Consider the following 12292-nt stretch of genomic DNA (forward strand, 5'->3'; position numbering starts at 1 on the left):
CAGGCTGCATTCCAGAAGTGGGGGAGACAGAGGTCCACGTGTAGGGACATCTCCAAGTCAAGAGCCGGGCTGACAATTCCCGTCAGTGCTGGAAGGGAAACAAGTTCCAGGGTGCAGGGGTTCAGACGGTTTGGGGACCTTGCTGAGACTCTCTGGAGGCTGCTGGCTCTGCCTGATATTTACCCTTGCTGGAGGCAAGGCCGTCAGGGCGGTGGGGCAGAGAGGAACTACTCCGTCTGCACAGTGCCCGACACAGTGGCCCATTCTGGGCTGGACAAGAGCCGTCGTGGGAGGGGAGGGTGAGGCAGACAGGTGGAGATGCCAGGCAGACGGCCAGTCGGTCAGGTCCCTTGGGCAGTGGCGAGGCGCTGGGCGGGGGTCAGAGGACTTGAGCAGGCGGAAGCGCTAGGATAAGGTCAACTCCAAAAATGGAGCGTCGGAGTGCGGTGCAGAGAAGGGATCGTGGAGGGGCAGGTGTGGGACGAGAGAGACCAGTTAGAAAGTGAAGGGACAGAGCACACGCATGTGCACGCACACACACACTTTCACACATATGCCCATTCACACACACACGCACACGGGAGTAGCGATCGCTCAGGGTGGGGGGCATGCACATGGCAACAAAGCAGAGAGGGCACCTCAGGGTGTGCTGGAAGGTTTGCTCTGGAAGTGCTGCATTGCCCACAGTCCTCCTGGCGAAGCACAGGATCGCGAGGGAGGGAGGGAGGTCCTATGCTTCAGGCTTTCTACTGGGAAGTGTAAACAGACACCCGACCAAGAGTAGAGATGACACACAACCTTCCAGGGCAATGGTTAAATGGCACGGAAAATTGTTAGCGTGGTGTGATCTTTTTACAGGAGTATCTTGAGTACAGAATCGACTCTATTGCATAGGAGGGAATATACGGCCTGAAGAAAAAGGTGTTATAAACGCAGTGATTGAGGTCATTTCCATCTTCACGGGGCACAAATCCTGGCACTCTCATTTAAAGAATATCTGATACTCATGTAAACGCCGATGTCTTTTCTGCCCAGTAAACATGGGAAACAGCAGCGAGGATCAACGATGCCTCGGCTCCCTGCACAGCCTCGGGTTCAAGCATGGCTCTCGCTGAGTCTCGGTGCCCCTGCTATTCAGTGGGTACAGTAGTTCTGTTTCAGTCTCTACTGTGGTAAATATGGACACATAAACCCATGGAAATGAAGCTCTCTGGGGTTCGTAATACGCTTTGAGTGTAAAGAGGCCCCGAGACAAAAGTTTAAGAACGTCTGGTGTTTACAGGCGGTTCTGGAATGTGTTTGGGAGGAGGGGCTCTGCAGATTGGGGTGGGCAAGTCAGTGCAGGAGGAAGCAGGACGGGAGCGACCGGGGAGCCGGGAGGGCCAGGGGGCCAAGCGGGCAGCGGACGCCCTGCATGGGGGCTGCAAGAGGCAAAGGACTTGGGAGAGGAGCCAGCTGTGACTTGAGGCGGACCGCGTTGCCGTGACGTAGTTTACACTTAGGCTACCGTGCCTGAAAACGGTGGGTGTGGGTGTGTGCGCGTGTGTGTACGCTCGTGCAGGGGTGGATCGGGCCATGCCAAGGCAGCGTGGGGTAGAAATCAACGTCCAGGCGCCGAGACCCTCCCTCCAAGGAAGCACTTAAGGTGACACAGGCTCCTGGGGCCAGACGTAACTTTCAAAGTGTACGCATCACCCCTGCACCCCAAGATCAGAGGAGTTCACAGAGGTCTCCGGGAGACTTTGGATGTGCCTTGGGGCGAGGATGGAGAACTGGCCCCCCCCTTGTTCTGGACTTCAGCGCTTACTTGTCAGCATAGCGGAGGCTGGCACAAGTACTTGGGTAAGGAAGCCCCATGGCCGCCATGGCCAGGACAGCCCTGGAACCACGTTCAAGGCACTGTGGCATGGACACGGTGGGGAGGCGCTGAGAACTGCAGAAGTCTTCTGCAGGCCGGCCTTCCCTCCAACACTAGCGACCAGAGCCAGGGCCCTGCTTGCAGTGCAGGGACAGACGCTCCACAACCTGCCCTGGGGGTTCTGGTGGCCGCTGCTGCCACTTGGGCCTCTGTCCCTCACTGCGGACTCAGGGCTCGAGTAAGATCTGTGAGCTAACTCCTTCCCAGAGCTTTTCTGACATCGTGGATCGAATGGCTGCTAAATCTGCTCTCTCACCTATGTCACCATGGTGTGTGTTTGCCGGCTTTTCCCGCTGTTCACTTCATTCTCTCCTTTCTCAAACGGTAGCATGGACTTCCTAGGTCTCAAGTCTGCAAGTTGAGCAACTTAGAAACCCAGACACAGCTCGCAAGGGCTCCGCGTTCAAATAGTTTCCCACGGAGGCCTAGCAGGATGAAGTGCTGACTGGAAAGAGACAGGAAAAGCAACCTGTTTCCCAGGGGCACAGGTACTGGGCTTCGTGCATTGAGAACGCCTCAGGAGAGACGGAAGGAGGTTGATTTCTCTCCTTCGGGAAAGTCACCTGGCCTCACAGCTGGGGGAGAGCGTGCACAGCAAGGACTGTACGTCTGTCTTTGCAGGAGGGAGGGGAGAGGGACCCTTATCCAGGGACTAGGACAATTCAGAGACAGGGAGTAGGGCCATTAAGAGGGCTCTAATGCCTCTTATGTAGGACTGTTGGCCATATTAGGCCAGTGGGAGTGGAATTCAGCAGCATGATATGATAGGAAGACCCAGGGTGTACACACAGAACAGACGGGTCAAGAGGAGGGTCTGGGCTGGGGTGCTGTCCATAAGCTGAGGTGAGCCACTTCGTCCCAGAGGCCTCGGTTTCCTGCCTAAAAAATGGGGATGATAATATTTACTTTGAAGGTGTGCATAGCATTAAATGCGATGCTAAGTGTAAAGCGTTTTGCAAACTGCCATGCAGGAGGAGGCAGATGCCGGCTGCTTCTGTAGTTACATGTGCTGGCTGACTACGCCACATGCAGGTCCCCTCCCCCCTTTCAAGAGAACCCTAGCTTTTGCCTAAGAGTTCACCCCACTTCCACACAGCCTAAATGCCTAGGAGGAAGGTGACCCCACCTTCAGGCCCCTGGGTGGGCTCTGATTGGCTTGAGCCATTGCCCCATCCCTGCGATTGGCCCAGGGGCGGGTGAGTGAACCCACCAGTGCAATCAGGGCAGCTGGGCTCGGAAGGGGGCTCCCGTGGGCCGGGGGCCAGGGGAGAGTCAGGAGGAAGAACCATCTTTGGTGAGATAGCTGATGACTGGACTAAACCAAGCATTCACGGAGATCCTCCACCTTTCAGGCCAGGCGAGTTTTCTGGGACTTGTCATGAAAGCACCCTGACTGCTGTTTCGTAGCTGCTGCCGCTGTGACACGTGATAACGCAGATCGACACTAGTCTAGTTCTTCTTCATTCCAGACCTCAAAAGGGACACTCATTAGGTTACCACACCAGAAGCTTTTCGAATGAAAACGTAGTGACGTTCACATATAGCCTTCTGCGTCCCGGGGCTCAACGTTCTTTCAAGGTGAGTTAGCATTCTTGAATGTGAAACTTACCGCACATGACCATCACTTTAAGGCTATAAGGAAAGGGACCAGGGCCTCTAGTGGGGGTTTCCCAGGCCTGCTCTGCCCGGTGGGTCCAAGACTCATGGCTTCCACGTGAAGACGGGCCATCTCAAGACCGCGGCTCCTAGATTTTAGGGTATTTGAGAGCCCCCAGGAAGTTGTTCAGCACAGGTTTTCAGGACCCACTGAGACAGGAACTCTGGGGTGAGGCCCAGAATCCTGCATTTGAACGGGTAGTTCTAACACAGGGCTCTCAGTGTTCAGAGACCACAGTCCTGGTCTGCCTGGGACAGGCAGAGTCCCCGCGATGCCTGCTGTCCTGGCCTGAACGCTCATGGCTCTCACTCTCTGGGGTTTCTCAGTTTGGGGGTAAACGGCATGGCCGCTCGTCTGGGGGTGTGCCGAGAACCGCAGCTGTGGAGGTGAAGCCAGCGTTGTGTGTGTCTCCCTCCGTCCCTCCGCTCCTCTACATGCAAGGTCTCTGGTGCCCGATTCCACTCAACGCGCTGGCCGTGCAAGGCTCTGTATGGAAGTCCCTCCTGCCTCTGCTAAGGTCCTGTGCTCAGAGCTTCCTGCCCAAGGGCTTTGGGGAATTCTGTGTAATGGATTTATCCAAAAAGATGGATAAAAATACACCTCCCCTTCATACCACGTTCAAAAGGAAATGCCAGAGGAAAAAATTAAATATTGAAAACCCATAAGACTCATAGAGAAGGAACTATAGGGGATTTAGAAACATGACAGCAGGGGGGAAGTGGCTTTATAAGTATGATAAGAAACCCAGAAAATGTAAAGAAAAATATTGGCAGAATTGAACATCTGAAAACTAAAACCTCTGGATGGAATTGGACTCCCTAAATAATGCAAAAAGACGGCCACACCTTGGAGGAAAGCAGGGCTACCAAGCGCTGTGTCAGCGAGGGTGTGAGGAGAGCAGGAAGCCTCGGGGGCATCCCCTCTCCCTCCAGCCGTGTGCTGCTGGGGGCTGGGTTCTGCCTGCTTCCTGGTTGCCCCTGGATCCTGTGCATTTTTGGAACCTGGATCGCCAGTCTTCCTTTTGGTTCTGTTAGCAACCCGATAGTGCTCCCATAAATGCCTTTGAGTTTACCGAAGTTCATTTGTTTTGCTTGCAACCCGAGCCCTGATTGATACACCCTGTGGCAAATAAAGATTAGTTTCATTCCTCAGGAAGGGCTTGTTAAAGCCAGACACTCATGTGCTGTGACAGCCACCGTTCTCCCCGCTCTGTGATTCAATGAATTCCTCCGCATGGCTCTTAGGACTTCATAGAAACTGCTTCAGTCTGCAAGGGTTCAGGACATGCATGTGACGATGTCCTGAGAGACTTGTTTCAGATGTTTCCATATCATTTTGGCTGCAAGGTCACCCCCCTTAAGTCGTCGTTTTTTTTATGATTAGGAAAAGCAACAGTCGGCTGGCCAATTTGGCATCATTGAGGTTCCATCTTTCTTCCCCGATATAAGACACTGCTGTTCCCACTGCAACCCCGCAGAGCAAGCTCTATCACCCCGAGTTACAGATGAGAAAACGGAGGCCCTGGGTGGTATGACTCGCTCTGCTTCAAACCTTGAAGGGGAAGAACCCAGGCCTGTCCACATCTGCTCTCTGCTCTTGCTGCATTGTTTCAGATAATAAGCAGCAGTTCCACAAATTACTGAAACCATCTTAATGGAAATTAGTCACGGGTGGCTTAGAGCTAGTACTTGTCTATTAAAATTCCTAGCAAACAAATAAAATAAAACTGTTGGGTGGGGACTATGTGATTTTTACTTAAAGGTTGAAGGGCAGTAATGTCCACTTTTGCTTCAAAACATTCTGAGTGCTTCCACTTGTGAACTGACAGTCTCACAGTGCCTGGAGGAAGGTTGTTAACCCAATTTACAGATTGGGAAACTGAGGTCTGGGCAAGGCGCTGCTCGCTCCTCTCCAAGACGTTGGTGTCCCTCTCAGGGTGATGAGGCAAACAGGCCATTACACCAATGCTGTACTTTCCTAGGGAAGCGGACGCTGTGGGCGACACTGACCCCTCCCGCCCCACTGGGGACGAAGAGATCTGCTGCCTTTGGGTCCCCTGAGGTTCAAGGCTCTCATCACTTAGTCTCTGTCCATTCCCCAGTGACAGGATCAAACAGTGCTTGTTTAAAATGCCAGGTGAATCGGCACCGGCTTTGTGGGGAGCTCCCAGAACACAGCAGGGAAGGGCAGGAGGTGACCCCAGTGGCTGGGAGTGTGCGCTTGCCAGCTAAGCTCAGGGGGCTGGCTCCCCCTCATTGGAGGTCTGCTTGAATAGACCCCCAGGCCAGTGTGCCACTGTTTGCAGTTGCTGTAAGCAGCCCCCTATGCTGACCAGACATTCCCAGCCCGGGTCATCATAACGGCCAGCTCAGCCCCAGCCCCACTTATCACAGTGAGAATGAGTCGTAGAGAAACTGCTGTGATGACAGGAGCTGCTAACAGGTCATCACGATGCCTCAAAGGACATTTCTTCAGCTGGACGAGTCCGCCAGACAAGTCTCCCTGGCAACACCGACTTGGTTTAAGTGCACAAGAATGGGCCGCAAAGGAAAGCTTAAGGCGGAGAGAAAGACTCACAGCGTCTTAGCACAAGTCCATACACCCAGGACAGGGAGTGGGGACCCAGACCCTGCCCTTGGGAAGTGACAGTGTATCAGGGGAACTGATCAGTGCACTTAAAAGTGTGGTTCAGAGGACTGGATGAATGAACATAAAGTCCTAAGATACACAAAAAGTACACAATTATTTGTTACAATAATTTTATTATAATTACTAAATATAATAAATATTATGTAATGAATTATATACAATAAAAGAAGTAATACATTTATTTTTAGAGCAATTTTCGGTTTACAGAAAAACTGAGCAGAAAGTACGGAGTTCTTGTATACTTCCCTTCCCCCTCACCTCCAGCCCTCCTCTGCCCTTTCCCCTATTACTAACATCTTGCATTGCTGTGGTATACTTGTGACAACTGACGAACCAGCATTGATACATTATTATTAACTAAAGTCCACAGTTTACATTACAGTTCAAACTATGCTTTGTACATTCTGTGGGTCTGGACAAATGTATAATGACATGTATCCACTGTTACAGTATCGTACAGAGTATTTTCACTGCTCTAAAAATCCCCTGTCGTCCTTCTATTCATCCCTCCCTCTCTCCAACCCCAGGCAACCCCTGATCTTTTCACTTCCTTTTCTCCATAGTTTCACCTTTTCCAGGATGTCCTATAGTTGGAATCATACAGTATGTAGCCTTTTCGCACTGGCTTCTTTCACTTAGTAATATGCATTCAAGGTTCTTCCTTATCTTTTCATGGCCTGGTAGCTTATTTATTTTGGGTGTTGAATAATATTCCATTGTCTGGTTGTACCACAGTTTATTTATCTATTCACCAACTGAAGGACATAGAGGGTGCTCCCAAGTTTTGGCAATTACACTATGAACAACTGTGTGCAAGTTTTTGTTTCCACGTTAAGTTTTCAGCTTATCTGGGTCAACACCTAGGAGCATGCCTGCTGGATCGTATGCTGTCAAACTGTCCTCCGAAGTGGACCGCAGCATTTTACTTTCCCTCCAGTGACGAAAGAGAGTTCCTGTTGCTCCACAACCTCGCCAGCCGTTGGTGTTGGTGTTTCGGATTTTGGCCGTTCCAGTAGATGTATAGTGGTATCTCATGGTTTTAATTTGCAATTCCCTACTGATATATGATGCATTAGATATTAGATATTAAAGATATTAGCATCTTTATATGCTAATAAAGATATTAGCATCTTTATATGCTAATTAATCATTCATAAATCTTCTTCGGTGAGATATCTGTTCAGATCTTGAATTTGGTTGTTGTTTTCTTATTGCTGAGTTTTCGGAGTTACTTTGGCTATCAGTCCTTTATCAGATACATGTTTTGCAAATATTTTCTCACCATCTGTGGCTTGTCTTTTCATTCTTTTAACAACATCTTCCACACAAGTTTTAAATTTTAATGAAGTACAACTTTTTAGTTTTTTCTTTCAGGGTGTCATATCTTTGGTGTCATGTCTAAAAAGTCACTGCCAAATCAAAGGTCATCTAGATTTTATCCTATGTTATCTTCCAGGAGTTTTTTTTTTTTTTTTTTTTTTGCGGTACGCGGGCCTCTCACTGTTGCGGCCTCTCCCGTCGCGGAGCACAGGCTCCGGACGCGCAGGCTCAGCGGCCATGGCTCACGGGCCCAGCCGCTCCGCGGCATGTGGGATCCTCCCGGACTGGGGCACGAACCCACGTCCCCTGCATCGGCAGGCGGACTCTCAACCACTGCGCCACCAGGGAAGCCCAGGGAAGCCCTTCCAGGAGTTTTATAGTTTTGGGGTTTACATTTAGGTCTATGATCCATTTCAAGTTAAGTTTTTGTGAAGGGTGTAAGGTTGTGTCTAGTTTTGTTTGTTTGTTTTAACATGGATGTCCGGTTGTGCCAGCACCGTTTGTTGAAAAGAATATCCTTTCTCCATTGAATTGCCTTTGCTCCTTTGTCTGAGATCAGCTAACTATATTTACGTGGGTCTACTTTCATGCTTTCTATCCTGTTCCACTTATTTGTCCATTCTCTCACCAATACTGTGCTGTCTCGATAACTGCAGCTCTAGAGTAAATCTTGAAGTTGAGTGATGTCAGTCCACAGACTTTGTTTTCCATCAATTGTGTTGGTTATTCTGCGTGTTTTGCCTTTCCATGTAAACTTTAGAATCAATTTGTCAACACTGACAAAATAACTGCTGGTGTTTTTTTTATTGGAACTACAATGAATCTACAGATCAAGTTGGGAAGAACTGACATCTTGACAATATCATGTCTTCCTATCCATGAACATGAAATATCTCTCCATCTACTTAGATCTTCTTTGAATTTTTTTAATCAGAATTTTGTTGTTTTCCTGACTTAGATCTTGTACAGTTTTGTTAGATCTATACCTAAGTATTTCATTTTTTTGTTAATAAGATATATTTTTTTCTTAATAATATATATTTTAATATTACTCATGGAATAGTCTTTGAACCCATGAGGTTGAATTCTGGCTCTGCCTCTTCTCAGCTGCTCAGCTTCTGGAAAGCCCTGTCATTTTCTGGCCCTTTGCTTTTTCTTCTCTGAAGAATGACCCTGGCTTTATTCACAGATCTCCTTCTAGACTTCCTGGATCTTTGTGGAAGTGGGACACCTGCATGGTTTGCCTTTGGGGCAAGCCTTGCAGCCCTCCAGGGAGCCCTACAGTGTGAGGCTGTGGTCAGTGCTGTCACTAAGGATGCCTGTGTGGTCATGGGTGGTGTTTGGGAGACTATTTAGAAGGCAGTAGAGAGGTACCTAGCCTCTCTCACAAGGTGAGAGAATTGGCCACGATTCCACTTTTGGGGTTGGGCTCATGGACAAGTACATTCTGGAGAGAAGTGAAATTAGAGTTTATAGTGGTGGGAAAAAAGGTCTTATCTAGAACAGGAGGTGAGCCTGGGTCTTATTGGCCCTCCTGCGTCCCTTCTCCTTGCCATGATGTAGTCTTACCAGGCCACGCTCTTTTTTTCATATTCTTTCCTCCCATGTGGCTAGTAATACACTGACAGATTTCCCACCTTGGGTTCCCGGCAGGCCCTGAGCATGGGCTGGGTAGTGGTGGTATCTTAGTCAGGCCCCAGGGGACAGGGAGCTGACTCTTTTCCATGTCCTTGTCTATTTGCACCCATGCTAGAGAGGCACAATGCAATGTGATGGCCTAGGGATAAGGGGATGAGGGGCTGGCTGCCCTTGATCCATTTCTAATCTGGAATTTAGCCCCAAGGGACAAAGGGCCTGCTTGGCACCCTTGTAAACTAGTCTTACCCCTTGGCCGCGTGAGCTGGTCATTTCTGTGCCTGAATGTTCCCAAGGTCCTATGGGGTAACAGTGGTTGGCTGGCTGGTCTTGAGTTCAGCCCTTCAGGGATCTGGCCATTCCACTTTTCCACATGACACACAATTCTCATATTTACGATTCTTCATCTAAAAGTGGAAAAATAGAAAAAGTGTAGAAGAGGTAAGATGGAGCAAGTCTAAAGTTGACACGTATAATGAAAACATCTTTTATTCTCTTAGCAGGTGATCTGAAAGTCCTTCATAGGGAGACACTTAGTCTTTGGGCGAAAACTCCTGGGTGAACTTGTTTAGGGTCATGGTTGGGACACCCAGAAACCTGAGTATTGGCAGAACTGGTCTGCACTAGAGAAGAACAATTTTTTCCAAGTGGGAGGAGATACTTAGAGAGGAAGCGGGGACAGCTGAGTGGAGTTGGTCAGAGGTAGATGGCTCTGAGATAAACTGCAGTGTGGTCTGCAAACGTACGGGACACACTGTGGGGAAAGCAGTGTCGAGCCCCACTTTGCTCTTAGGGACTTGCGAGGTCAGAAGAGAGAGCATATGTGTGGTCAGGGCATGAGGAATTGCATCCAGGAACTCACAGAAACAGTGAGAAGGCTCTGGACCAGCGTGGGCCATGAGGTTGGGGCTTGGTGAGTGGAGTCAGCTCTCTGAGGGTCCTGGGGACCTAGTGGGCGGCAGGATTCCTCTTGATTATAGTGGAGAAGACTGGACAGGAACTGGTGGCTGTGATACAAAACACTAAGTCCTGGATGGGCCAGGTAAGGCATTCTATCAGGAAAGCACTCGGGGACACAGGTCGGGTGGAGTCTTGAGGGTGGGGTGCCTGGATAGCCATGCCCAGGGTCAGTTATGGGCTGAATGTTTGTGCCCCCCACATTCATATGTCGAAGCCCTGACCCTGAATGTGATGGTATTAGGAGGTGGGGCCTTTGGGAAGGGATAAGAGTTAGGTGAGGTCATGAGGATGGGGCCCCTGTGATGGGATGGGTGCCCTTATAAGAAGAGGAAGAGACACCAGAGCTCTCTCTTTGCCATGTGAGGACACAGGTAGAACATGGCGTATGCCAGCCAGGAAGAGGGCTTTTGCCAGGAACTGAATCTGCAGGCACGTTGACCTTGGATTTCCAGCCTCCAGAATGGTGAGAAATTAGTGTCTGTTGTTTAGGCCACCCCATCTGTGATGAGTTGTTATGGTGACCTGAGCTGATGAACACAGGGTCTGATTCTAGGGAAGGAGGGTAGGATGATGTCTTCATCTGGTTCCGTCCACATCTGATCCAAACTGTCCGTTTGGAGAAAGAAGGATTGAGACTCACTGAATGCAAAGCTCTTCACACAGCAGACTACCATTGAAGACTTTTTGAGTTCAAACATCTCAGTTAAAAGATGTGTAGCACGCCAGTGTCAGCACATCAGAGACCACTGACCGGTACCATCAGATTAACTGGTGTGGGAGAAACGTTCCCTTGAAATTCGTTAATTTAACTTGGGTTCAATTTTGTCAGGTTGTTTTTCTTTAAGACAGAACTATAAATGTTCCTCTCACCTGCTTTTAAACCATGTTTTGGAGATGCTAACATTCATCAGTGATTGCCCTAGCCCCTGTCCTCCTGGCCTCCGTTCAGCCAGGTTCCCACTCCTCTGCTGTTCCCGCCACTTGTGCAGGGTCCTGCCTGTCAGAAGGTTTCTGGGCAGAGGGCTGGCTGTTGCTTACACATTACAGCCTGTTCTCCTAATTCCTCTGCTCTTTTCAGAGAGCAAAGAAACCACTTTGATTAAAGGTTTAACTTCCAAAAGTATTTAAAACAGTTAAAGGCAACAGACTTTGGCAGAAGAATGCAATGGTCTCAGCTTTTTATGCTCAATTTACACAAATAAATGACAGTCTGGAAAAGGTATATTGATGTGTTTCTTTTGGGCACTTGGTGCACGAGGATGTGCCTTTAAGAGAGACCATCGTTCAGCGTGTTTTAACTGCTGGGCTCCACTATGAAATCTGTGGCTAAATAATGACAATTTTATTAAACTCATAATCGGTATACTTTGAGAAACGATTGCTGAAAAACTCACATGCTTCACAATTCAAACCAAACCAAACCACAGCGCCTCCGGGGGCAGCAGCTTGGTCTCTGGCAAGCTTCGAAATGCGTGTGTGTGTGCATCGCGGAGGATAGCTGGGGTGTGGGCGTCCTGTATTCTAACCTCATCATCTGGGACTGCCCCTTAGTGTCTCAGGCTGGCCGGGAGTGCCAGGTGTTTGCTGTAGGTGGCCTGTTTCAGCTAGGCTGGAACAGCTCCTTGTGATCCCGGGGCCCGCCATGTGGAGACAGAGCCATTGCCCAGATCAGTCGCTTGGGTAGGGGAGTTCAAAGCGCAGGTGAGCTGCACGGAGCTTTGAGGTCCTGCCTCCCATTTGGGGCTGGGAAGAGGCTGAAGTGGCCCCATGCGAGAGGGAAAGAGGGAGGAAAGCCGCCTGCAACCTGCGGGCCGTGTAGGAAATAATATGTGTACTTTGAGGCCCAGCACAGGCCATTGCCTTCCCTCTGAGCAGAAAAGGAGTCCCAGGGTTTTAGAGCTGGAAAGAGCCTGCTTTTAGGTCCAGGCACCGTCCTGAAGGGATTCCAAAGAGTCAGAAAAGGGGAGCAGTGAGAAGGGCCTCCCGGTGCCTGGCGGGCACACAGAGGGGCTCTGTCCTGCGACCCCTCCACCCACTGGGCCCTCATGGTTGTCAAAACACAGGAGCATTCCTCAGCTGACACAGCACACAAAGACGAGCCCTGGGCCTGGAGCAAGTCGTTCGCACATGTTATTAGTCCAGTCAAAGCTGTA

At 49.8% G+C, this 12292-nt stretch overlaps 1 long non-coding RNA gene across 1 annotated transcript in view; it reads right to left on the reverse strand.

The window, feature by feature from the left end:
* Positions 1 to 8032: 8032 nt before the first annotated feature.
* Positions 8033 to 12292, reverse strand: part of LOC112400503 (uncharacterized) — a 61347-nt gene continuing 57087 nt past the window's right edge. Inside the window, exon 3 of the long non-coding RNA XR_003003414.1 lies at positions 8033 to 9586. This is a non-coding gene — a long non-coding RNA (uncharacterized LOC112400503). The remainder of the gene's footprint in view (positions 9587 to 12292) is intronic.

This window comes from Neophocaena asiaeorientalis, unplaced genomic scaffold, assembly GCF_003031525.2.
Source record: "Neophocaena asiaeorientalis asiaeorientalis breed wild unplaced genomic scaffold, Neophocaena_asiaeorientalis_V1.1 scaffold137, whole genome shotgun sequence".
NCBI classification, from domain to species: Eukaryota; Metazoa; Chordata; class Mammalia; order Artiodactyla; family Phocoenidae; genus Neophocaena; species Neophocaena asiaeorientalis.